Source organism: Lissotriton helveticus, chromosome 6 (assembly GCF_964261635.1).
Source record: "Lissotriton helveticus chromosome 6, aLisHel1.1, whole genome shotgun sequence".
Classification (NCBI taxonomy): Eukaryota; Metazoa; Chordata; class Amphibia; order Caudata; family Salamandridae; genus Lissotriton; species Lissotriton helveticus.
Genome location: NC_136067.1, coordinates 1,417,628,496 through 1,417,655,744, shown reverse-complemented (window position 1 = coordinate 1,417,655,744; position 27,249 = coordinate 1,417,628,496). Strand labels below are relative to the sequence as shown.

Sequence of the window (27,249 nt, the reverse complement as noted above, 5' to 3'; positions counted from 1 at the left end):
TACCTTCCCTAGTACAGGGTCACTGTTGATGCGATACCAATATTTTCCTAGGATACCTCTTATTGTGGAATGTTGTTTACTGTAAACCTTTATCAATCTAAACTGTGAACCACCTACATCTTCTTTCTCTTTCCTTCTTTTATTGAACAGTATCTGCTCTCTAAGTTGTCTGCTTGCTTTGGTCACTGTTTCCTCAACACAATTTTTTGAGTACCCTCGTGCTTAGAATCTGGCTTTTAGGGCTACCGTCACTTTCTTTTCCTCCCTCCTCTCACTGCAATTGTGTCTCATTCATAAGCTTTCTCCATATGGGATGCTTTTAATTAGATTTATTGGATGAAATCTAGACGCATGTATTAATGTATTCCCTGCTGTGGGCTTTCTAAACAGCTTTGTCTCAAATGTTTTATTATTATTAATGTACACTGTCAGATCCAAAAAGTTCACACTGTACTTACTTATAGTGCTTGTGAAATGGAGATTTAGTTATTGACCTATATTCAATGTAAATATTCCCTGGCATCACTTTCTGCACCTTTGCAAACAATAAAGAGGTCATCGATGAAACAACATTAATGAATTATGTAGTTTTCCCAGACGCGCGCTGACAGTGTGGAAGGAACTGCAATACTGCATAGTTGGTTTTTAACTTGAGCTGCATTATTTTTTGGTCATTGTTTTTTAATGTGAATTGTTCACTTACCCGCACTTCTCACATCTAGCTCCTCTCGCCGGTCCACCGTGAGGCTAGCTCATTTGAGTGGTAGGAGGCAGGGCTCACTTCCGGCACTGAGGGAGGTTGGCGCTCTAGTTGCCAACCCCCTCTATAAACCCGGATGCTCTCGGCGCCGTGCAGCGGACGCATGTAGCCGGCGTGCCGGCGGCGCACCGAAGGCAAGCCAGTCTGTGCCCTTCTGCGCCCGGGAGACGCCAGGAGACAGAAATCCTGGTCATTTTGCACCAGACAATGGCCTTCCACGGAGACTAGAATACTCCGTTAAGGAGATGTTAAGGATGAGATCTTATCTCTGCCTCGCCAGCCGGTGTGATTCCTGGCCTTCGTTCCAGGACCCTTTCTCATGTCTAACCTGCCATTTCAGGGCACTCTCGGTGAGAAGGCACCACCCACCCATGCCTATGCTAATATCCAACCCTATGCTCCCCAACCTGCTGTTCTTGAGTGCTCTAACACAGGACTTCCCACAATCAATACAGGCAGGCTTCCCACTAATTTCTAGCTTGGGTGGAGATGTCTACTATGTAACGTAAGATCTCTTCCCAAGCATTCTTCTGAGGTTTGGGATCTCCTCTCCTCGGGGCAGCCTGATCTTGGGTTCTTGACCGAAACTTGGCTGAAGCCCCACTCAGTCCTTTCCATCGCCCTCGCTTTGACTGAGGGTTATAGGCTTGCTCGAATGGACAGACAAAATAAAATGGGGGGGGTGAATTGCCATAGTACACAGAGACAGTATTAGGGTCACCACGCTAGAACAACGCAGTGACTCAATTATGGAAGTTATGGTGTTTCGAATAGACCTCTCGTCCTAAATGAGCTGGAAGGGGGCTCTTGTCTATCCACCCCCTGGCCCTTTTACTGGATTCTCTCTTCAACTCACCGAGTTAATCGCTCCTCATGAGATCACAAACAACAATCTTTTGCTGCTGGGTGATTTTAATATACACATTGAGTGTGTTTCCAATATGGATGCAGGGACACTCTTGACTGACTTAGCTACACTGGATTTAACCAAGCGTAACGAAGGCCCCACGCACTTAGCTGATCACACACTGAACATTATTTTCTCAGACTGTCCTAATGTCGCTTGTGAACCCCCAAAGCCTTTATCATGGTCCGACCATGTGTCTATTGAATTTTCCATCCAGGTTCATAGGAAGACAGTCAATTTTAACCAAGTCACCCACCACCTTTACAGACAATGGAAGAGTGTCACCTTGGAGGATTTCCAAGCCTCTTTTGTAGAGCCACGGTTCTCAGAATCAGACAACATAGAGGAGGCTCTCGCCAAGTATAATTTCTCCAGTGCCCTTGATCAGTTGGCACCTTTGAAATCTTTTCCCAGTACTCCCAAGCACCCTACTTCCCCCTACTTCGTGCCCAGAAACGAATTTGCAGGAAGCACGAAAAGCGGTGGCCTCTTACTCATAATGAGGAAGACAGGATTGTTTCTATGCATCTCAGGCCGATTACCATGGGAAAATTAGGGCAGGTCAAAAAGCCCATTTAGCACTACAATTAGATCAGGCCCAAAATGATCCTAAAGTGCTATACCGTGTTCTACAGTCCTTCATAAATCCAAAAGCCTGTGAGAACTCAGAGGCTCCTACACAAAAACTGTGTGATGACATCGGAACTTTCTTTACACAAAAAATAGAGCTCATTTATGACAAAATAGTTGTGTCAGGAAGGCATTCCATAACCATCATACCCCCTGATGTGCTTACGCAGACAGCCACCCAATTGCTGATAAGTTTTCCATCTGCCACACAGGTAGAGGTAGAGTCACTGATTCGTACTGTAAAATCAGGGTCAAATCTAGACAGCATTCCTGCGAAGATCACAACTTCCCTTGCTTGTCATCTGTCCCCCTCCATGTTCTACCTTCTCAATCTTTACCTGAAAGAGGGCTGTGTTCCTTGGGAATGGAAATCAGCACAGTGTCACGATTCGCTCCCTGTGCTCTCATGCCCACCACCAGGGGCCCGAATTGTGGGGCGTTCCAGTGTTCTAATATGCCTCCAGACACTCACCTGTATGCATATCCTGACTTCCAGGCATTTGGACACTTAATGGGAATTGACATCCATTCCCAATCCATGCTGGGTTTTGTGATAGCCAGCCTGCTTAGACTTAAAGCCAGCCTACTCATGCCTGAAACTCCATTACCCATAATTCCCTGCTCACCGCTTTGTCTCCACCCCTGCAGGCCAAGGATGGGTGGAGGAATTCAGCTCACCTGTGGCTGGCTGCTGCTAGCCTGCTCACACCAGCTGCATGTGATTACTGTGAGCTCTTTTAAGCCCCAGCTCCCTTCAGGCAAAGGTTGGTCATTGTAGCTGTTTACCGGTGAGACCAATCCTTGGTTACAGAGTTCCCTGAGCTTTTGCTATTCTTGTTTCCAGTGTTTCCTGAGTTCCTGAGCTATAGCTATGCCCTGTACCTGACTTAGCACTGCCTGCAGTGCTACCTTGTTTCCTGAGTTCCTGAGCTATAGTTATTCTTTGTTCCTGGGCGTAGCTATTTCTTGTTCTTGATTTGCACTGCTTGCAGTGCTCTCTTGACTCCTTGCTTCCTGAGCTGTAGCTATGTCCTGTTTCCTTGAACCAGTATTGCCTGCAGTGCTACCTTGACTCCTGAGCCTAGTAATTTCCCTGTTCCTGAACTAGCACTGCCTGCAGTGCTACCTTGACTCCTGAAGCTTTGGTAGTTACCTGTTCCTGAACCAGCACTGTCTGCAGTGCTGCCTTGACTCCTGAGCCTTAGCTCACTTGTTGTTCCTGCCCCAGCACTGCCTTCTATGCTACTTTGTTTTCTTGATTCCTTATCCTGCACTATACCCTTGTAGCCTCCCCTTCTGTATATCTGTTTCCAGTCCCTGCCTTGCTTCCCATTTCCTTGGTTCCAGTTTTAGTTTGCTGCCTTTCTATTCTGCTGTCTTACTTCTGTTACCTTGTATGTTTGTTACCTGCTTTCTGCCAAGTGTGCCCTGTCATTTCCTTCCTTTCCTGTTAAGCACTCCTCCTTGCTAGCTCCTTGTCTATTGTGCTTGTGTTTAGTTCTAACCCTTTGCTGTTACTGCCTTGCTGTTTGATCGCCAGGATCCATGGGCTCAGCTGACTACCTAGGTGGTGTTTCTTGTTCACTGTGAGTTTTGTCTTTGAGTTACATTTATAACATCACTATAGGTATACGCTCCACAGACCCTGCCTTTGCATGCATATCCTACATGTGGGTATTTGCAGTCAGTATCTGTAACAGCAATTGCGGGTAAGAAACTTACTGAGCTTCAGTCTTACCATGTGGAGCTCTTGAATGCTTAACCCCAAACCCCCTTTATTGTTAATGTTGTATTATATATATGTCTTGCACGTCCGTCCTGGGTGTAGTTAGTCTGAATGCTAAATTGCCTTGTGAGTGCCCTTCCTTTCTGAGTCTTGCCCATCTTGTTTACTTGTACAGGCTTCCCCTTTGGATCCCTCTTTCTCCTCTGACTCCCTGTATGATCCTGGGCAGCACTGTACTCCTCCTTTCTGTGCACGTCTTCTACCCAGTTCCCAGTCCTTATCCAAGTCCCTGACTGTGTTCCCCACATAGTCCCGGACAGTCCCTGACACACAGGTCATGCCTCAAGAACACCAAGGCGCCGTTGACTGAGCTCTCTAATCTCCGTCCTATTTCTCTCCTTCCTTTCCTGAGCAAGTTATTGGAGAAGTATATAAACACCCATCTCTCCAATCATGTCGAATGGATGGGTAGTCTTGATTCCTCCCAATCAGGCTTTCGGCCCAAACACAGCACAGGATCTGCCCTACTAGCGGTCACAGATAACATCAGGATGACTAGATAGAGGCCATTCTACGATTCTGGTGCTGTTGGACTTATCCGCCGCGTTCGACACGATTTCCCATCAGGTACTGCTCAGGAGATTGGAGGAGATTGGACTTAGAGATCTGGCTCTTCAATGGCTGACGAGTTTTCTATCCTCTCGGTCGCAGGCGATCAATCTCGTTCCATATCATTCTGCTCCAACAGAATTGACCAAGGGAGTGCCACAGGCTCCTGTCTGAGTCCAACTCTGTTTAATATCTATGTGGCCCCCTTGGCCAATCTGTGAAGGAGTTTGGGGGTTTATCCCCATCTCCTATGCTGACGATACCCATCTGCTCTTTCCTTTTGCAAAGTTTACTCCATCAGTGCAGGCCACCCTTTCTTCAGGATTGAGAAGTATTTCACAATGGATGAGGAGTAATTTTCTTCAGTGCAACGTGGGAAAGACGGAGATCATGCTTTTCGGCAAGGCCCAATTATTATGGACCCCTAACTGGTGGCCAACTGATTTGGGCACTCCTCCCGTTCCGAAAACCTGTGTCAAAAACCTAGGTGTCCGCCTTGAACAGGTTCTTACCATGAAGGAGCACGCCGCACAGACAGCCGGCTGCTGCTTTCAGGTGCTGGGTCTGCTACGTCACATCCTTCCTGTGCTCCCAGATTCGACCGGGTAGACACTGACCCAGGCACTTATTTTAAGTCGCCAGGATTATTGTAATGGTCTGGTGGTCTCCGCCAATGAAGCTGCCCTTGGCACACGGTTGTCCAGAACACGGCGGCTCGCCTGATCCTTAATGCCACCCCCTAGGACTGCTTCCCGGCCTTTGTTTTATCAACTCCACTGGCTCCCTATCCGGGAGCAAGTGCAGTTTAAGGTCTGTTGTACAATATTCAAGGCCCTGTCTAAATCCGGCCCTGCTTACCTTGTTGACAAATTCATCCCTTATACTCCTTGGAGGCCTCTCCGCTCAGAATCCAAATCCCTACTTGAGGTACCTGGAATTAAAAGGACCAGACAGGGTGGGAAGGCCCTATCCCATGTGGGCCTCTACCATTGGAATAAGCTTCCTCTGCAACTAAGACAGTGCACGGATTATCTTCAGTTTGGAAACAGCTCAAGACCTTTCTTGTTTGCTTTTAATTTTCAGCAGACAGCTTTTCGCACACTGCCCGTCCAAGCGCAGAGATACCCCTTTGGGGGTCGATTCTGGCGCTTTACAAATAAATAAATATATAAATGTCATGATATTCGTTTCTGACCACCTGCTCCTCCCACCAGTCCATTCTTCTAAAAATCTGCAACACATTTCCTGTTTCTCAGTAATTGTTTTGTAAAAGAACACTGCTGAAGCTTGGTGGCTTTAGAAGTTTCAGACATTGTTTTCTGTATTATATTTTGCTGCACTCTCTCCAGGAAAGGCAATCTGCTGCAGGGTTTATGGGAGCTCTAAAACACACTGCCTGCTTGTGTAGAAAATCACATTGTTAGTGAATGTAATTTCTTTGTCCCTCTGGCAGGTGCTAAAATTATTATATTTGATTGGAAACGATGAACTTGATCTTCAGACTCCGAGAGGAAAGAACGTTTTAGTTTCAATAAATCTAAAAAGAAATTGGTTGTGATTCCATTATTGTTTTTGATCGGTTTGACTCCTGTAGACGCTCAATTAATCACTCCTGGAAGCCAGAGACCCTACTCAAAATAATTATTACCATTTGAACCTTGAAACAATCCACAAAAATACATAAAAAGGATGCATTAAACAAATAAACAAATAATGAAGTATTTTATTGAATTCAAAAACAAAAATATACACAAATAGATATGTTTATTTTATTTGGAATGTTGAAGATTTCCTAAATACATTTGGGTTTCTTTCTATAAGATGAAGCAATATATATATAGTAGCAGAACTGCACAATTTGAAACAAGAAAACCTGGGATTAATCCTGGCTTCCCCACTTTAACAAATTGTGTTATAAAAGGCAACTGTTTTATTTCACATTCTCTCCTCTTTCTTCATTATTACATTTAATAAGACCTCGAAATACATGACTTCCGGAAGTGTGCTGTACAAGACCACTTCCTATGTTTGATTTAATAAACTATAATGTTGTTCATCTATAAGAGGAACCCAGATCACCCAGAGGGTGCATGTAACAAGTAACTTGCCTCTTAGTTCAATACTGTCATTGTTACCAGGGTGGGTAGAAGAATTAACCTTTCTAAATTTATGTCTGAAAACCATCACTTGTAAAAAAAATACTTCACAATGCACTGATATTATCTCATATACTAAGGAGAAATGGTCTGCATATGAATTAAGTACCCTTTATGAATTTAAAATACTTTATCATATTTGTAAAGGTTTGTTGCAAGATGGCTTCACTTTAACGTTAAATAAATGCCTATCCATTTATTTAACTCTTTTTTTAATGCTAATTTTGAGTCGAGTGAACAGCAGCCCAGGACTGCTGTTGACCAGGGTGGGGGGGCATGTAAAGGTTGGGAGGGCCGCATGCTGCCCCCGGGCTGTACTTTGAGTATCACTGCTCTAGCCCAGTGACCCACTAGCTGGGCCAGGTGGTATCTGACGACGCCACTGGACTAAGAACTCATTGTTCCTTTAATTCAGGCACAGGAAGCTTTTTCTCATCTACTGACAGACGAACCCCATGGATACAGACGAGTGTTGTCTTTGGACCAGAAGTAGGGCATGCTATGATCAGCTATGAGCTGCTGATGGGGCTCCATAAATAAGACAAAAACATTTACAGGTTAGATTGACCTATTGTGTACCCCACAGACAGGACCATGAGGTGTTTTTGTTGGATTCTGTTTTATGTGAAGCAGAATATCACAGACTCAAACTACATCAGAACATTCCCTTCAATCAGATATAGAAAGGGAAGATGGAAAATAGCATCACATAGCTAACCATAAGATTGTCCTGAGATCAGCGAGTAACAAGAAATACTCGGAGTACTTTTGCTGTATGTTTGTCTTTTTGCTGCTTTTGTGTGAAATATTAGGTTGATAAGAGTCACAATCATTTCTGCTGTCAATACTGCATCGTAGATTAGTTGCCATTTACGTTTTAAATGTATTTCCTCTATGTTTCATGTGTTCAGGAATTATGTAGTCAGTTGGTAACCCTGATTGACAAGTTCTATGAGATATGAGACCATTTTCTATTGTAAGACATTTAGACCAGGATGTTAGGGGCTTCTGTGGAATTGTCATTGGCTTCACTGAGAATCAGTGAATGGTTTCCGGGAAAATTGAACAGCGAGGCTTGAGTCAATATGGTGTGAACTGCAGAAGAATATTTATTTTGAATGGTATGACACTGGTTGCAGCTGATGATCCCCTGTGCTTTGAGTATCTGAAGCTTACAAAAAAAAGTGGTAACTTGAGCACCCAAAACCTATTCTGGTGTCTTGAGTAGGGAGTGGAATTCCCCAATTATAAGTTAATTGTTTTGTCTCATTCTGTAAAGATTCTGGGCCTGATTTAATTCTTGGCAGAAAGGATAGTCTGTTTCAACCATGACGGAGTATCCTCACCACCAAGAATGCGATCTTCCCACAGCATTTAAATGCGGGTGAACCTTCAGGTTAATCGCAGTGGAGACTACTCTGTCTCTAAAGGGATTAATCATCTCCAATGGCCTTGGGGAGTAAGGGACATCGGAGAAATTACTATATGTCCACCCACCCAATTTGGATGGGCAGACATGTAATAACTTTTTACTGTTCCCTACCGCCAGGTAAAAACCTGGCGGTAGGGAACAGTAAAAACATTTTATGCTCCCCCTGCCATAGGAGAAACCCACCATGGTTAGGGAAGCATTACTTGTTTTCTTTCCTAAAAGAAAAACACGTTTTGGGATTTTCTTTTCCTGCCAATGACTGACAGCAGATGCAGGAACGGCTGATGGCTGACAGAGTAATCACGGCATGGCAGACATAAAGTCCTCCACAAGAAAAATGGTGACTTCTTAGTCTACCAAAAATTAAATCGGACCCTCTTTCATAAAGGTGTAATACTGCAAGCCTATACTTGATAGGTCTTTCTGGCCAGGCACAAGTTCTTCAATAGTCTTTTACAAATGTGCTGTATCGCAGGCGTTTTTTAGATTTACCTTTGCAGTTACACTGAAGTCCTTGAACAGTTTTTCACAATGATGTTGTACCTCAAGCCACTACCAAATGGTCCTCTTCACAAATGTACAAGTCCTTGCTGCATCAAACTGCAGTACCATAGTCCATTATGACTTATCCCATAGACACTCACAATTAAACAACCCTACCTCATCAACTCCCTCAATCTGAAAGGTACCAGAGATTTACGAGCCAAACATATTGAGCATCTCCTTTTCTTGAGTAGAATAGAAATGAACTTCAAGGTGCTTTTGAAGACAACACATTTATAGGTAGGGAAAATCTGCAACACAAATGCACATATTCATTTTTGATACTCATGGTTTCTGTCTCCTTACTGTTCACTTCATTAGATCATAACTAGTTTTAAGGCTTCACCCTGCCCATTCTCAACATCATAAGTTATCTACTTATGAGTGTGACACATGTACATATCTAGCTTTTTCCGGAGTAGGAATAAAAAGAAAACGATTTCAGAATGTACACAAAATCAAACGGTTGTAGGTGTGCCCAAATGTTCCAGGGCATTTCTTCTCAATGTGGCCCACAATCAGCCCTGGGAGTAGTTGTACTATCATCTAATATTAAGCTTACTGAGGTAATATTACATGTGATGAAATGATTTAAGAGTGTAAATTTGCCTTTAGTGAATTGGAGAAGAAAAGAAGAAAATGTGTCCTCATAAATCAATCCATGTGCACCTACATTAAAATAGATGCTCAAATGGCTTTGTGAATTCGGCCCATCTTGTTTTAGGTTTCATTTGGCTGGAGTTGTAGTAGTCTAGCAGTAAAAGGAGTAGTTCAAAGACTTTGCTCATCACGGATAATGTTAAAAGGCATGCAATTGATATGTGGCGATTGCAAATTGTGTAACTTTACTGTATGCTTTAGCTTTGAAACACCTTGTTCTAGAAGAGGTACATAGGAAGAAGTAAACCATCTGGTAGCCTTGAAAAGCAATAGGTTCATGAAACTTAAGGGCCCATTAGGATGTCGGGCGGATTGCCCCCGCCAGGCTGGCGGTAGCTACCGCCGGCCTGGCGGGGGCAATCCGCCCGACATCCTCACCAGAATTCCGCCCCCGCCATATTAGAATGGCAGGGGGGACCGCGGCGGACGGAAAGACCTTCCGCCGCTTTTCCGCCCCGGTCGCAAGGCGACCAGAGCGGAAAAGGGTTTCTATGGTGGCGGTGTCTGTCAGACACCGCCTGCCATATTAGGATGCCTCATTACTAATGCCTTTCCGTGGCGGCAATGCCCCCACGGAAAGGCATGCGGTCTTCACACTGGGGACCCCCTGCGGGCCCCCAGAGTGAAGGAGGGGTGGGGGCTGCACACGGGGGATACCTGTGGTACCCCCCCACATTTGCATAAACAAAGTGGCAGGCACCGCACGGTGCCTGCCGCTTTGTTTATGCAAATGCTGAAATGCATTTCTAGCATTGTGGCGGGCGGTGCTGAGAGCCCGCCACAATGCTAGAAAAGCAGGATGTGCCCTCCACTGTGGCGGGCATATCCTAATGCTCCCCACGGGACCCCGCCCTTATGGCGGGCGGACCCAATCCCCGCTAGGATGACGGGCGGACAAAGTCCACCCGTCATCCTAATGGACCCCTTAGTATTTTGGAATTAAAATAGGAACAAGGTCTCAAAAATATTTACAGGAACCTTATGTTTTAAAAAAACCTCTTTCCAAAATGATTATGATGAGCAATGCATGGATGAAAAGTTGTAGTACTGAAATGGATGATCCTCAATTGTCACACATTCAGGTCAGACACTAGCTACTTTCAAGAACTTTACTTTACTTACTCATTTATTTCTAGTTTTTATGTAGAGCGTATAGCCATCGAAAAAGTCAAAGTGCTTTACATAGAACAGATAGATTACTTGTAACGTAGGTGGACATATTGGCAGCAAACTGCAACACCAGGCCTGGAATCTCCTCCTCCAGTTACCCATCAACTTGGAATGAGTCCCATAGACAGCCATTATGCCCAGAAAACTGTACAATATACATATTGCTTAATCTTTACATCAATCAGGAAATATTCACACATTAAATCGAGAAATTGAAAAGTACAGATTCTTTTTTCAGATCATACTGATTCATGGATATGTATTTAGAGGGGTGAAATAGAAAAAGGTAAACATGGTTGTGGGTATAGGTATTAGAGGAGTTGCCGAGAATGGTTAAGAGAATGAAATCATTGTGATCTTTTGGATGCTGGCACTATCAAGCATTGGATTACACGATAGGACGATGCTATAGAAGCAAGTGCTCTTTCATCCTGTTTCGAAAGGAAGATAATGATGCAGCATTTTTACTTTATCTTACTATATTACTCTAAATGTGCAGTGCACATCCTGCGAGGGCACGGATTAGGGTAGAGATGTTCTTTTCTCCACCTTTAAGGAGTATCCTGGAATAGTGCACATGTGATGTGAAGCATTCTTTCTACCCGCTCTAGTTTTTGTTTTTAGCTGTGTTTAATTCTAGTGGTCTGAAGATAAGTCCTGCAAAGCTCAGGGGGCATCTATCTAAGGTCCATGTTCCTGAAGATCTTAAAGCCTCCAAACTAGCGGTACGCCGAGCCGAGCGTGCCTGGAGGAGGAATTACTGCCCCTCTCTTAGATCTGAGTTTACCAATACTCTGGCCCAATATAAGAAGGCTATCTTGGCTGCCAAAACTGCCTATTTCTCTTCTAAAATTCTGGCAGCGGAGAACCAATCAAGGGAAATCTTCTCGATTGTCCACAATCTGGCTTTCTCTGACAGGACATCTCTAAAACCCACTCCCTCCCAAGACCTCTGCCACTCCTTAAATACCTTTTTCATAGGGAAGATTGCCATCATCAAAGCCAACATCCCCCCTTCTTCCCCATCTTTTGTTGACCCTCAGTGCCCCCCTCCCAAGGGACAACTCAATGCCCTTTCTCCCCTGACCAAGGAATCCCTGCTCTCAATAATTCCTCTCCACTTCATCAATAGCTCTCTTATTCAGGGGGTTGTTCCCAGCTCCTTGAAGACAGCAGTTATCGTCCCCATCCTGAAGAAACCTGGCGCAGACCCCTCGGTCCCTTCCAATAATCGTCCCATCTCTCTCCTTCCATTTCTGGCCAAAGTGCTCGAACGCCATGTCACCAGGTTTCTGAGCACTTTTGTGGAGGAGCATGGAATACTAGCCCCCCGCCAGGCTGGTTTCCGCCCCGCACACTCTACTGAGTCCGTTGTACTGTCGGTCCTTGACACTCTCAGGGAGGGTATGGATACCAACCGGACCCAGGCTTTGATCCTCCTCGACCTCTCAGCCGCCTTTGACACGGTTGAACACACCTTCTTGCTTTCCCGTGTCAGGGCGGCGGGGATCGGAGGGACCGCCCTGGTATGGTTATCCTCCTTCCTGAGGGACCGCACCCAGGCTGTCCGCCTGGGTGATTTCTCTGCGGACCTTCAGAAAGTTCAGTGCGGGGTCCCCCAAGGTTCCTCCCTTTCACTCCTTTTGTTTAATCTTTACATTTCTCCTTTGATTTTTGCACTACAGGGAATGGAGGTCGACGTATATAACTATGCGGATGACCTCCAACTTGTGTTCAATCTTTCCCCTTCTTCTGCCTCTATCCTAAACTTTCAGTCTATTATGATTTTTATCCGGGACTGGATGAATCACAACCATCTGAAACTTAATCCGGACAAGACCGAGCTGGTGTTGACGGGTGGTTCATCCAGTCCCTGGTCCTCACTCTTTTGGCCCCCTTCCCTTGGTCCTCCCCCGTCCCCTCTACCTCAGTCAAAACATTAGGCATCAAACTTAACTCTGACCTCACCCTTCACTCTCAGGTTAGCGCCGTGGTGTCTTCTTCCTTTCTGTCACTCCGCACCATACGCAAGGTATCCCGTTTTTTTTCTGTTGATGCCCTGAAATCTATCATCTTGGCAATGGTCATCTCCCGCCTGGATTATGGCAACGCCCTACATGCTGGTTTACCTGCATATAGCTTAAGGCGTCTGCAGTTGATACAGAACCAGGCGGCACGGCTGGTACTTAACCTCCCTAAATTTCATCATGTAACACCCCTTCTCAAATCCCCTCATTGGCTCCCTGTTCGTGAACGTGTCCAGTTTAAGCTTGCGTCCATCATCTGCCAAGCACGACTGGGCACGGCTCCGGCCTTCATTACTTCAGAGATAGTTCCCTACGTTCCCACTAGGGCACTACGCTCAGCCTCGCAAGCCCTTTTGACAGTTCCCCGCTTTCGAAGGAAGAAATGGGGAGGCTCAAAGTTTTCCACCCTCGCACCAACTTTATGGAATTCCTTGCCTTTAGAGCCTAGGTCCATTCCTCTCTACCCCCAATTCCGAAAAAAACTCAAAACCTACCTATTCACCAAAGCCTTTAGTTAGATCACTCGTTACTCCTGTTCTCTTTCATTTACCCCTCCCTCTCCCCACCCCTTGAGGTTTGTCTGTTAGCGCCATGAAACCGCTGGTGAAAGTGCGCTTTATAAATAATTTTAAATTCAAATTCAAATTCAAATCTCATCATAATTGTGGCGCCATATATCTTTCAGGCTTCTGCTTTGAGGGCCACTTTGATAAGGGCAGTTTGAATCAAAGGTTGTCCTGTGACAGGGAATATCACATAATCTAGTAGCAATTTGACCAATGCCTGGATGGCTTACTTTCGATCATTTGTTGGCTTGAAAGACAATATGGATTTTGGTAGTTTCATGGCCTGATTATGAGTTAGGCAGAATTTGAAGTGGAGATACTAAGAGGCCGGAATCTCTGAGTCACAAACAGTTTCCCCAGACCAAATTCAAGTTCTTCTGAGTTTTACCCCTGAAACGGAGAATACTTGCACAAACCTGAAAAAAACAAGTCCTTAGCCATGTGTTTGTACCCATTGCATGGGAAAAATCACTGACATGATCCTCCTGCTCTAAGCAGGTGGAAAGTGCCAGCTCCAGGAATAGAGGTAGGGGGCAAGGGCAATGTGTTTTAATCGGTGTGGCTGTTTGGCTCAGCCAGGTCTCTGTCTGTCCAGGGGGTAGGGGGGAAGGCAGGTGAATTGACTACTCTGGCCATGCTGCTGCAGTGGTCGGGTAGGGTCCGGGCTGTGCTGCTACCTGTAACCCATATGGTCCTGCAGCAACAAATAGAGGCCCAGTGTCTCCAGAGTTTGTAGGCCCATTATTTCAGGTCTGGAGACACACATAATTGTGGGTGGTAGAATTCCATCAGAGTTATCATATCCCTCCGGGTGAAATACTCTCCAGTTGGAATAAGAGTCTCAGTTGAAAATTCTCACTTTTGTCATGGATTTAAATGTGGGTCTAGGTCCACTTGTCGTCAGTTTTAAATCTCAAGGATTTGACATTGTAGATAATCTCTGCACAGTTGGTCTGATTTCTGATTTGCTGATGTATAGTAGCTATCTTGGTTTCTCGGGTCCAATTTAATAATGAGAAGTTGAGTTTTTTGTGGTTCAGTTTCAATTAATGCTGAGTCATCTAATTACGTTATGTTATGTTACTAATTTCTTGTAGAGCGCACGTTCACCAGGCGGTTTCATGCGCTAGCTCTAGCATGTGCCGGGACCAAGCAGGAGTTACACGGGGGCCTGTGTAAATAGCCATGTTTTTAGCATTTTCCTAAAGCTTGTGAGGTTGTTGCAGGATCGGATTCTAACGGAAGGGAATTCCATAGTCTGGGAGCCAGAGTCGCACACCTGTGGCCGCCCTGGCGTTGGAGCTTAAAAGATGGGGTGGCGGGATTTGGGCCTGCGGCCGTGGAGGGACTTAAAAATGATACAGGCCGTCTTAAATGCAGTGCGTTGGGAGATGGGGAGCCAGTTTTATTTACCAGGGGTCTGGCAGATTGCCATCTTGGTTACTGATGGATTAATCTGGCCACCTGGTTCTGAACTAGCTGGAGGCATTTGCTGAGGAAGAGTGGAAGGCCCAGGTATATAGAGTTGGCATAGTCCAGGTGTGACAGTACCAGGGCTATCACAACCTGAATCAGGGCCGAGTGGGTGAACATGCGACTGATCTTCCTGTTCCTGCGGAGCTGGAAGCAGTAGGACACAACTGTGCCTACTTGGGTCTTTAGAGAAAGGTCATTATTGATGATCACCCCTAGGCTTTTTACCGAGGAGGATGGGATGGGGGAGGGCCAAGTTCTTTAGGCCAATAGTGTGGGCCCCAGAGAATTTGGCTATTCCCGTTCAGGACTAGCTCGGTCTTGCCGGGGTTCAGCTTCAGATGGTTTTGGTCCATCCACTGGCGGATGTGAAGCATAGTACCCTGGAAATCCCGAATTGATTCAGAGGAGTTGTCTATTGTAAAGATCAACTGGAGATCAGCCGCATAGTTAAAGGTGATAGTTTTTCGCTCCTTCAAGGACTGAATCAAGGGTATCAGATACAACTTGAACAGCAAGGGGGAAAGTGAGGATCCCTGAGGGACCCCACATGTCGTGGGTAACTTAGGAGCAGTAAAAGAGACTGGGCGTACCGCTTGAGTACGGTCGCTGAGAAGAACCGATTGAATTTAAACGTATTTAAGAGAAAAAGCCTCTGAAGTGGTCAATCTATGTGTGCTGTCTTAACCAATGAAAAAGGACCTGGTGCACTGTTCCTGTTCTCACATCAGGATTGTGCCAATGGTGCACCTACTGAATTGTCAACATGAATGTAATTTAAAATAGGATTAACGTATTAGGTGTCACATTGTAAACTGCCCATTTGCAGTAGGTCTCAAAATGCCTTTCCCTATGAATTAGGCAGCAGACCGCCATCCCTGCACTTGTTTTCCCAAATGGGGCCAATGTCCATTAAAGATAGAAGTGCTGTTTAAAAAAATAGCAGGGAGATGGAGATTAGAGAGAATCATTTTGACCATTTGGTATCTTTCTGTTAGGTAAGGTTGTAACCACTATCAGTCAATCAATATATAGTTTATTAGTTAATAAAAACCAGAAACATGTACAAAGCGTGCATCTAACATATTTTCACAATTAAAAAACAAGATATAAAGGTAAACTTTTCATGTCAAATTATTATAAAAAAGACGGATGTGAAAGCCAACAAAATATTTCACAATTAAAACCACCTTTTATTTTAGGTTACCATCCATAAGGTGCGGGGTGTTTGGCTGTGGCCCCAAGCAGAGTATCACCCAAGATCCTGATCAAGCAGTGGGGTGCTACAAGTTCTTGGCACACCCCTTTCTCCACCCATCCATAGGACACACAAAGCAGAGTGACAACTATGTATAAAGTGCCAGGTGCATTTATACAGCCTACTTACAGGTGTGACCTCAACAGCTAGGGCAGGGGATTGGCATGACCCCAGCAGCCCACCTTTCACCTAAGCATATCGCACATCTGCACAAAGGAGCGTGCTGATGAGCCTACAGTGGCCAAACCCTCAGCTGAACGAGGCAGGGAGTTGAAGTCTTTTACTCTTGCCACCTACTTTTAGACGTAGCCTCAACAAGGCGGGATAGGGGATTGGCCTGCCCCAAGCGCCCACCTTTGGCCTCAGCATGCAGCACGTCTACACAAAGGAGGTTGTTGAGCCTACAGTGACCAACCCCTCATCTGAATGAAGCAGGGAATTAAAGCATTTTGCTCTTCCCAGTATCCACCCCCAGAAGTCTGTGCAGAGACCTTAAACCCTAAGTGTCCCTTTAGGATTTCTCAATACATTTTAATATGTCTATGAACTGCACCAGCTGAATGTTGAGCATGACATTCCATGGATTCAATGATTCTTTTGCTGCTGATCTGCATGTCCTGATTCCTAAGGTCTTGAATTCACTGCGCAGCACAGCCTCCGTTAAAAACACTAATGTAACCACAATCATGAAGATTAAAGGACCGATTCACAAATGCATTTTAGAGTATACAGATTCATACCACTGTAGTTCTCTTTCATGCCTTTGTGAATTGCTACAAAAACCTAAAAAAAAGGAATACAAGGGGGAATATTCGTATATAGGGGCCGATTATGATCGAGGACGGACTTGAGGCCGTCCACGACCCCTGAGCAGGAGGGAACATCCGCAAGGGCTGCGGCGTTCCATCCGTGCAGATTAGGATGTGACCGCCAGGGTGGTGGTCACATCCTCTATCTTTAACATTGCGGCGGGTGCAGCTTCAAGCTGCACCCGCCGCAAGGTTAAAAATGCATGCACCGCATTTGCATGCACAAAGCGGCAGGCACCGTGCAGTGCCTGCTGCTTTGTGCACGCAAATGCAGGGGGGTACCATAGGTACCCCCCATGTGCACCCCCCACCCCACCTTCACCCAGGGGGCCAGCAATGGGCCCCCGAAGTGAAAGTCTGTATGCTTTTCCACAGCGGAAAAGCCGCCGCGAAAAGCATGCCTTTCACACCATCCTAATATGGCTGGCGGTGTCTGATAGACACCGCCAGCCATGTTAAAGCTTTTCCGCCGCGGTCGGAAGGCGACCGCGGCGGAAAAGCTGCGGACGGAATGCCAGACCCACCAACTATCCTAATATGGCGGAGGGTCTTTCAAGGCTCCGTGGCGGTTTTCCCGCATCCTCCGGGCCGGCGGTGGCTTCCGCCGGCCCGGAGGATGCGGGAAAACCGCAATCATAATAGGCCCCATAATTAGCACAACAGAACAGAGTGTGCTCTCTATGTGCATTTGTTGATATGGAGTTTGATGATTCTGGGTCCTAACCCCATAGGCATTTAAGAGTACTCCTTTATTATCACTTCCAATGCTCATACACAAAATGGTATGTTTTACATTATCACATGCTACAAACAGGTCCCAGAAAAGTAGCTAGTGTGTCATGGGCCCTACTAAAAGCAAAGTAGATGGGACACTGGCTCATGGTTGAGTATTGAAAGACTGCCATAATTGTGTAGCATGTGCCTCTCTTGCACCTCTTGCACCCCAGTGCCTCTGCATCTCTTGCATCATTGATAGCTACACTTATGACAGGTCTAGGATAATTAGAAGGTAATCATCACATTTGTCTAGCATTGGTAAATCATTATCTGTTATGTTTAACATGTTTTATTCCATAACGGAAAAGAAGCCTGATTGCTAAAGGTCTGGCATTCATTTTCATTAACTGGTACAGGTGACTCAATGGACAAATGTATCCACCTCAGGGGGTCAAATCCCAGTGGCTGAAACGTATTGTTCTGTCTTCCTGAATTTAGCAGCATAAATCCACTTAGTAGAGTGACATTAAAAGTCTGTTAATACCAAGAGACCCAATGGAGTTAACATGCACTTTACAATTATAGGTTATGTTAATAGCATAATTGTTCATTTGCTGGGCTGCATTCTGGATACAATTAGGAGATTGTTTAGTGTTGGATCTGCATTTGGGTTTTTTAGAATAAGTTAGGCAAGAATATTTTTAGAGATGTAAAAGCTCAATGGAGCAACGAGGAAATTATGATATTTTGCCAGAAAGGAAGGAGGCATGAGAGGGCTGGCTTTGCTAGTCTTGAGTGTCTGATGTCCTATCCTTAGACAGGCTTGATTAAAGCAAATATTGAACCCAACAAGTCAATTCTAAGTGGTGTGAGGGAGATCTAGTCATTGGTTAGCATTTTAAGGCTGATATTTTTTATCTTAACAAGGGTGAAATCAAGGGTATTCAATACAAGGAAGATGCTACAGGTCTTTGGTACAGTCCAGACACACTAAGGGAATCTCAAAGGTATTCCACAACAAGGGCTGGAATAACAGGATAGACAGAGGGATACAAAAGATGAGAAAAGTACCCATCAGCCCACTCAATAGTGGAGGCTCGTCATTTGGGATTTTCAAATGTAGAAAGTTGGTGTCCAACCAGCACTGCCTCCAGTGAATACTGAGGCTAGCCTAGGACCCAAAGGTTGAACCCTCAACCTGAGCAAATGACAGCACAAGTGGCTGAAAAGGGCTTAGTTGCAGTGCTCAAAGAAATAAGAAAATGTGAGAAAAAGGAAGATAATCCAAGTGATTCTAAAAATGCCTATCTTGACGTCAACAAGAAAACTTTATTGGGTGTGCCCGTCAAGATGGTATAGTTAAAAACAGAGTGACAATAGCAAGAAAGATGGTTTGCTATTTACCCGAGATGTTATCTGGTCAACATGTTTCAGCCTGTAAAGGCTTTCGTCAGGACCTACGTATCACTACTGCAACACTTACTTTATAACGTGTAAGAAAGAAAAATAATGTTTTCATGGGTGGTGTATCCCCTCCTGTTAGAAAAAAGAACACAAAATTGCACAGAAAAGTGAAATGCAAAGCGTAACTTAAGTCCCATATAGTGACAGTCACGCATGTATGTAATATTCACAATATTCATAGTATATTCACTTACCCAACTTTGTGGGATCAGGAGCCTCACCTCACCTGGCGACAGCTCAGGCTAAAGGAGGCCACCCACTGAAAGAAATATATTCAAAGTGGAGATGTATTTTAAGTTCATCATATATGCAGTTATTTCCCAGATTACATGTAGACTAAGGCAGTTGTTGGCCACGACCGTTTTGTGGTATTAAAAATATGCTAACCAAACACCCCTCCTAGATGTACCATACAACTATTAGGGTGACATGAAACCTCCGTGGCGGTGTGTGTAACTGGTGTTTATTCAGAAAACAGCTTGGTTTATTTTAGGTGACACACATAGTCATAGGTATAAGTCCTGTGCCATCTGTTGTATGAACTAAAAACTTAGCAAGCAGTAATTTAACACACCACAAGCAAAAAGGTTAGCCTCAAACAGTTCTATCTAGGGTAGAGAGTTTATTAAAACTCTGACATGATAGAGGAGAGAGTGCACTCTTGCATACCAGACTCCTTGAAAAAAATAGGCAACATGTTCTGTATAAGCGTTTACCAAAGTCCACAAGAACGTTACAGAACCCCTAAAGAAAAGGGAAAAAGAAAGAGAATGAAATACCATCCACAGCGGCCCTGTCTGAACACCTACCTCTCCGTCATTGCCTCTGGCCTAAACTGAGCCGAGGGGGAGGTAGTGTGCCAGAATAGCCTGAAGGAAAATAAAGGGACATAGCGGACCAGAGAGAGACACTTTTTGTCTACTCTCCTATTGGTTCGTTAACGCCCACTCCATAGACCAATCATACTCGGTCTGCACACCCGCCGGCTGTTACACCGTGCGCGATGTAAAAACCATATCTTGAATCAGGGCGGACCATATAGAGAACTAACAACCAAGTACACCCATTGGTTCACAATTCACACAGGAAACAGACAGTAAATGTTGACACATTCCCTGCGCGTGAAAAACACTCCCAACCCATAGCCAACGGCGGACCTGATTGGTCCAGGCCGACTTAACCGGAAATGTTAAAGAAGACGCTCTAAAAGGCTGACACTGCTCCGCTGGCTTGGCGGACTGCCTCTTCATTGAATGGAGCATCCTGATTGGTTCTTGTCCCGCAAAAGCGGACAACATACACAAGTGCCGTCTAAAGAAGAATATCAAAGGCCCAGCATATATGACCGCCCAGCACGTATCAATACACATCCAGATATAAAAGACTTAATCTTTACATTTCTCCTTTGATTTTTGCACTACAGGGAATGGAGGTCGACGTATATAACTATGCGGATGACCTCCAACTTGTGTTCAATCTTTCCCCTTCTTCTGCCTCTATCCTAAACTTTCAGTCTATTATGATTTTTATCCGGGACTGGATGAATCACAACCATCTGAAACTTAATCCGGACAAGACCGAGCTGGTGTTGACGGGTGGTTCATCCAGTCCCTGGTCCTCACTCTTTTGGCCCCCTTCCCTTGGTCCTCCCCCGTCCCCTCTACCTCAGTCAAAACATTAGGCATCAAACTTAACTCTGACCTCACCCTTCACTCTCAGGTTAGCGCCGTGGTGTCTTCTTCCTTTCTGTCACTCCGCACCATACGCAAGGTATCCCGTTTTTTTTCTGTTGATGCCCTGAAATCTATCATCTTGGCAATGGTCATCTCCCGCCTGGATTATGGCAACGCCCTACATGCTGGTTTACCTGCATATAGCTTAAGGCGTCTGCAGTTGATACAGAACCAGGCGGCACGGCTGGTACTTAACCTCCCTAAATTTCATCATGTAACACCCCTTCTCAAATCCCCTCATTGGCTCCCTGTTCGTGAACGTGTCCAGTTTAAGCTTGCGTCCATCATCTGCCAAGCACGACTGGGCACGGCTCCGGCCTTCATTACTTCAGAGATAGTTCCCTACGTTCCCACTAGGGCACTACGCTCAGCCTCGCAAGCCCTTTTGACAGTTCCCCGCTTTCGAAGGAAGAAATGGGGAGGCTCAAAGTTTTCCACCCTCGCACCAACTTTATGGAATTCCTTGCCTTTAGAGCCTAGGTCCATTCCTCTCTACCCCCAATTCCGAAAAAAACTCAAAACCTACCTATTCACCAAAGCCTTTAGTTAGATCACTCGTTACTCCTGTTCTCTTTCATTTACCCCTCCCTCTCCCCACCCCTTGAGGTTTGTCTGTTAGCGCCATGAAACCGCTGGTGAAAGTGCGCTTTATAAATAATTTTAAATTCAAATTCAAATTCAAATCTCATCATAATTGTGGCGCCATATATCTTTCAGGCTTCTGCTTTGAGGGCCACTTTGATAAGGGCAGTTTGAATCAAAGGTTGTCCTGTGACAGGGAATATCACATAATCTAGTAGCAATTTGACCAATGCCTGGATGGCTTACTTTCGATCATTTGTTGGCTTGAAAGACAATATGGATTTTGGTAGTTTCATGGCCTGATTATGAGTTAGGCAGAATTTGAAGTGGAGATACTAAGAGGCCGGAATCTCTGAGTCACAAACAGTTTCCCCAGACCAAATTCAAGTTCTTCTGAGTTTTACCCCTGAAACGGAGAATACTTGCACAAACCTGAAAAAAACAAGTCCTTAGCCATGTGTTTGTACCCATTGCATGGGAAAAATCACTGACATGATCCTCCTGCTCTAAGCAGGTGGAAAGTGCCAGCTCCAGGAATAGAGGTAGGGGGCAAGGGCAATGTGTTTTAATCGGTGTGGCTGTTTGGCTCAGCCAGGTCTCTGTCTGTCCAGGGGGTAGGGGGGAAGGCAGGTGAATTGACTACTCTGGCCATGCTGCTGCAGTGGTCGGGTAGGGTCCGGGCTGTGCTGCTACCTGTAACCCATATGGTCCTGCAGCAACAAATAGAGGCCCAGTGTCTCCAGAGTTTGTAGGCCCATTATTTCAGGTCTGGAGACACACATAATTGTGGGTGGTAGAATTCCATCAGAGTTATCATATCCCTCCGGGTGAAATACTCTCCAGTTGGAATAAGAGTCTCAGTTGAAAATTCTCACTTTTGTCATGGATTTAAATGTGGGTCTAGGTCCACTTGTCGTCAGTTTTAAATCTCAAGGATTTGACATTGTAGATAATCTCTGCACAGTTGGTCTGATTTCTGATTTGCTGATGTATAGTAGCTATCTTGGTTTCTCGGGTCCAATTTAATAATGAGAAGTTGAGTTTTTTGTGGTTCAGTTTCAATTAATGCTGAGTCATCTAATTACGTTATGTTATGTTACTAATTTCTTGTAGAGCGCACGTTCACCAGGCGGTTTCATGCGCTAGCTCTAGCATGTGCCGGGACCAAGCAGGAGTTACACGGGGGCCTGTGTAAATAGCCATGTTTTTAGCATTTTCCTAAAGCTTGTGAGGTTGTTGCAGGATCGGATTCTAACGGAAGGGAATTCCATAGTCTGGGAGCCAGAGTCGCACACCTGTGGCCGCCCTGGCGTTGGAGCTTAAAAGATGGGGTGGCGGGATTTGGGCCTGCGGCCGTGGAGGGACTTAAAAATGATACAGGCCGTCTTAAATGCAGTGCGTTGGGAGATGGGGAGCCAGTTTTATTTACCAGGGGTCTGGCAGATTGCCATCTTGGTTACTGATGGATTAATCTGGCCACCTGGTTCTGAACTAGCTGGAGGCATTTGCTGAGGAAGAGTGGAAGGCCCAGGTATATAGAGTTGGCATAGTCCAGGTGTGACAGTACCAGGGCTATCACAACCTGAATCAGGGCCGAGTGGGTGAACATGCGACTGATCTTCCTGTTCCTGCGGAGCTGGAAGCAGTAGGACACAACTGTGGCTACTTGGGTCTTTAGAGAAAGGTCATTATTGATGATCACCCCTAGGCTTTTTACCGAGGAGGATGGGATGGGGGAGGGCCAAGTTCTTTAGGCCAATAGTGTGGGCCCCAGAGAATTTGGCTATTCCCGTTCAGGACTAGCTCGGTCTTGCCGGGGTTCAGCTTCAGATGGTTTTGGTCCATCCACTGGCGGATGTGAAGCATAGTACCCTGGAAATCCCGAATTGATTCAGAGGAGTTGTCTATTGTAAAGATCAACTGGAGATCAGCCGCATAGTTAAAGGTGATAGTTTTTCGCTCCTTCAAGGACTGAATCAAGGGTATCAGATACAACTTGAACAGCAAGGGGGAAAGTGAGGATCCCTGAGGGACCCCACATGTCGTGGGTAACTTAGGAGCAGTAAAAGAGACTGGGCGTACCGCTTGAGTACGGTCGCTGAGAAGAACCGATTGAATTTAAACGTATTTAAGAGAAAAAGCCTCTGAAGTGGTCAATCTATGTGTGCTGTCTTAACCAATGAAAAAGGACCTGATGCACTGTTCCTGTTCTCACATCAGGATTGTGCCAATGGTGCACCTACTGAATTGTCAACATGAATGTAATTTAAAATAGGATTAACGTATTAGGTGTCACATTGTAAACTGCCCATTTGCAGTAGGTCTCAAAATGCCTTTCCCTATGAATTAGGCAGCAGACCGCCATCCCTGCACTTGTTTTCCCAAATGGGGCCAATGTCCATTAAAGATAGAAGTGCTGTTTAAAAAAATAGCAGGGAGATGGAGATTAGAGAGAATCATTTTGACCATTTGGTATCTTTCTGTTAGGTAAGGTTGTAACCACTATCAGTCAATCAATATATAGTTTATTAGTTAATAAAAACCAGAAACATGTACAAAGCGTGCATCTAACATATTTTCACAATTAAAAAACAAGATATAAAGGTAAACTTTTCATGTCAAATTATTATAAAAAAGACGGATGTGAAAGCCAACAAAATATTTCACAATTAAAACCACCTTTTATTTTAGGTTACCATCCATAAGGTGCGGGGTGTTTGGCTGTGGCCCCAAGCAGAGTATCACCCAAGATCCTGATCAAGCAGTGGGGTGCTACAAGTTCTTGGCACACCCCTTTCTCCACCCATCCATAGGACACACAAAGCAGAGTGACAACTATGTATAAAGTGCCAGGTGCATTTATACAGCCTACTTACAGGTGTGACCTCAACAGCTAGGGCAGGGGATTGGCATGACCCCAGCAGCCCACCTTTCACCTAAGCATATCGCACATCTGCACAAAGGAGCGTGCTGATGAGCCTACAGTGGCCAAACCCTCAGCTGAACGAGGCAGGGAGTTGAAGTCTTTTACTCTTGCCACCTACTTTTAGACGTAGCCTCAACAAGGCGGGATAGGGGATTGGCCTGCCCCAAGCGCCCACCTTTGGCCTCAGCATGCAGCACGTCTACACAAAGGAGGTTGTTGAGCCTACAGTGACCAACCCCTCATCTGAATGAAGCAGGGAATTAAAGCATTTTGCTCTTCCCAGTATCCACCCCCAGAAGTCTGTGCAGAGACCTTAAACCCTAAGTGTCCCTTTAGGATTTCTCAATACATTTTAATATGTCTATGAACTGCACCAGCTGAATGTTGAGCATGACATTCCATGGATTCAATGATTCTTTTGCTGCTGATCTGCATGTCCTGATTCCTAAGGTCTTGAATTCACTGCGCAGCACAGCCTCCGTTAAAAACACTAATGTAACCACAATCATGAAGATTAAAGGACCGATTCACAAATGCATTTTAGAGTATACAGATTCATACCACTGTAGTTCTCTTTCATGCCTTTGTGAATTGCTACCAAAACCTAAAAAATAGGAATACAAGGGGGAATATTCGTATATAGGGGCCGATTATGATCGAGGACGGACTTGAGGCCGTCCACGACCCCTGAGCAGGAGGGAACATCCGCAAGGGCTGCGGCGTTCCATCCGTGCAGATTAGGATGTGACCGCCAGGGTGGTGGTCACATCCTCTATCTTTAACATTGCGGCGGGTGCAGCTTCAAGCTGCACCCGCCGCAAGGTTAAAAATGCATGCACCGCATTTGCATGCACAAAGCGGCAGGCACCGTGCAGTGCCTGCTGCTTTGTGCACGCAAATGCAGGGGGGTACCATAGGTACCCCCCATGTGCACCCCCCACCCCACCTTCACCCAGGGGGCCAGCAATGGGCCCCCGAAGTGAAAGTCTGTATGCTTTTCCACAGCGGAAAAGCCGCCGCGAAAAGCATGCCTTTCACACCATCCTAATATGGCTGGCGGTGTCTGATAGACACCGCCAGCCATGTTAAAGCTTTTCCGCCGCGGTCGGAAGGCGACCGCGGCGGAAAAGCTGCGGACGGAATGCCAGACCCACCAACTATCCTAATATGGCGGAGGGTCTTTCAAGGCTCCGCGGCGGTTTTCCCGCATCCTCCGGGCCGGCGGTGGCTTCCGCCGGCCCGGAGGATGCGGGAAAACCGCAATCATAATAGGCCCCATAATTAGCACAACAGAACAGAGTGTGCTCTCTATGTGCATTTGTTGATATGGAGTTTGATGATTCTGGGTCCTAACCCCATAGGCATTTAAGAGTACTCCTTTATTATCACTTCCAATGCTCATACACAAAATGGTATGTTTTACATTATCACATGCTACAAACAGGTCCCAGAAAAGTAGCTAGTGTGTCATGGGCCCTACTAAAAGCAAAGTAGATGGGACACTGGCTCATGGTTGAGTATTGAAAGACTGCCATAATTGTGTAGCATGTGCCTCTCTTGCACCTCTTGCACCCCAGTGCCTCTGCATCTCTTGCATCATTGATAGCTACACTTATGACAGGTCTAGGATAATTAGAAGGTAATCATCACATTTGTCTAGCATTGGTAAATCATTATCTGTTATGTTTAACATGTTTTATTCCATAACGGAAAAGAAGCCTGATTGCTAAAGGTCTGGCATTCATTTTCATTAACTGGTACAGGTGACTCAATGGACAAATGTATCCACCTCAGGGGGTCAAATCCCAGTGGCTGAAACGTATTGTTCTGTCTTCCTGAATTTAGCAGCATAAATCCACTTAGTAGAGTGACATTAAAAGTCTGTTAATACCAAGAGACCCAATGGAGTTAACATGCACTTTACAATTATAGGTTATGTTAATAGCATAATTGTTCATTTGCTGGGCTGCATTCTGGATACAATTAGGAGATTGTTTAGTGTTGGATCTGCATTTGGGTTTTTTAGAATAAGTTAGGCAAGAATATTTTTAGAGATGTAAAAGCTCAATGGAGCAACGAGGAAATTATGATATTTTGCCAGAAAGGAAGGAGGCATGAGAGGGCTGGCTTTGCTAGTCTTGAGTGTCTGATGTCCTATCCTTAGACAGGCTTGATAAAAGCAAATATTGAACCCAACAAGTCAATTCTAAGTGGTGTGAGGGAGATCTAGTCATTGGTTAGCATTTTAAGGCTGATATTTTTTATCTTAACAAGGGTGAAATCAAGGGTATTCAATACAAGGAAGATGCTACAGGTCTTTGGTACAGTCCATACACACTAAGGGAATCTCAAAGGTATTCCACAACAAGGGCTGGAATAACAGGATAGACAGAGGGATACAAAAGATGAGAAAAGTACCCATCAGCCCACTCAATAGTGGAGGCTCGTCATTTGGGATTTTCAAATGTAGAAAGTTGGTGTCCAACCAGCACTGCCTCCAGTGAATACTGAGGCTAGCCTAGGACCCAAAGGTTGAACCCTCAACCTGAGCAAATGACAGCACAAGTGGCTGAAAAGGGCTTAGTTGCAGTGCTCAAAGAAATAAGAAAATGTGAGAAAAAGGAAGATAATCCAAGTGATTCTAAAAATGCCTATCTTGACGTCAACAAGAAAACTTTATTGGGTGTGCCCGTCAAGATGGTATAGTTAAAAACAGAGTGACAATAGCAAGAAAGATGGTTTGCTATTTACCCGAGATGTTATCTGGTCAACATGTTTCAGCCTGTAAAGGCTTTCGTCAGGACCTACGTATCACTACTGCAACACTTACTTTATAACGTGTAAGAAAGAAAAATAATGTTTTCATGGGTGGTGTATCCCCTCCTGTTAGAAAAAAGAAAACAAAATTGCACAGAAAAGTGAAATGCAAAGCGTAACTTAAGTCCCATATAGTGACAGTCACGCATGTATGTAATATTCACAATATTCATAGTATATTCACTTACCCAACTTTGTGGGATCAGGAGCCTCACCTCACCTGGCGACAGCTCAGGCTAAAGGAGGCCACCCACTGAAAGAAATATATTCAAAGTGGAGATGTA

At 45.1% G+C, this 27,249-nt stretch overlaps 1 protein-coding gene across 1 annotated transcript in view; it reads right to left on the bottom strand.

Moving 5' to 3' along the window:
- GRM1 (glutamate metabotropic receptor 1) overlaps positions 1-27,249 on the bottom strand; it is a 2,398,293-nt gene that overhangs the window by 363,255 nt on the left and 2,007,789 nt on the right. The window lies entirely within an intron of this gene.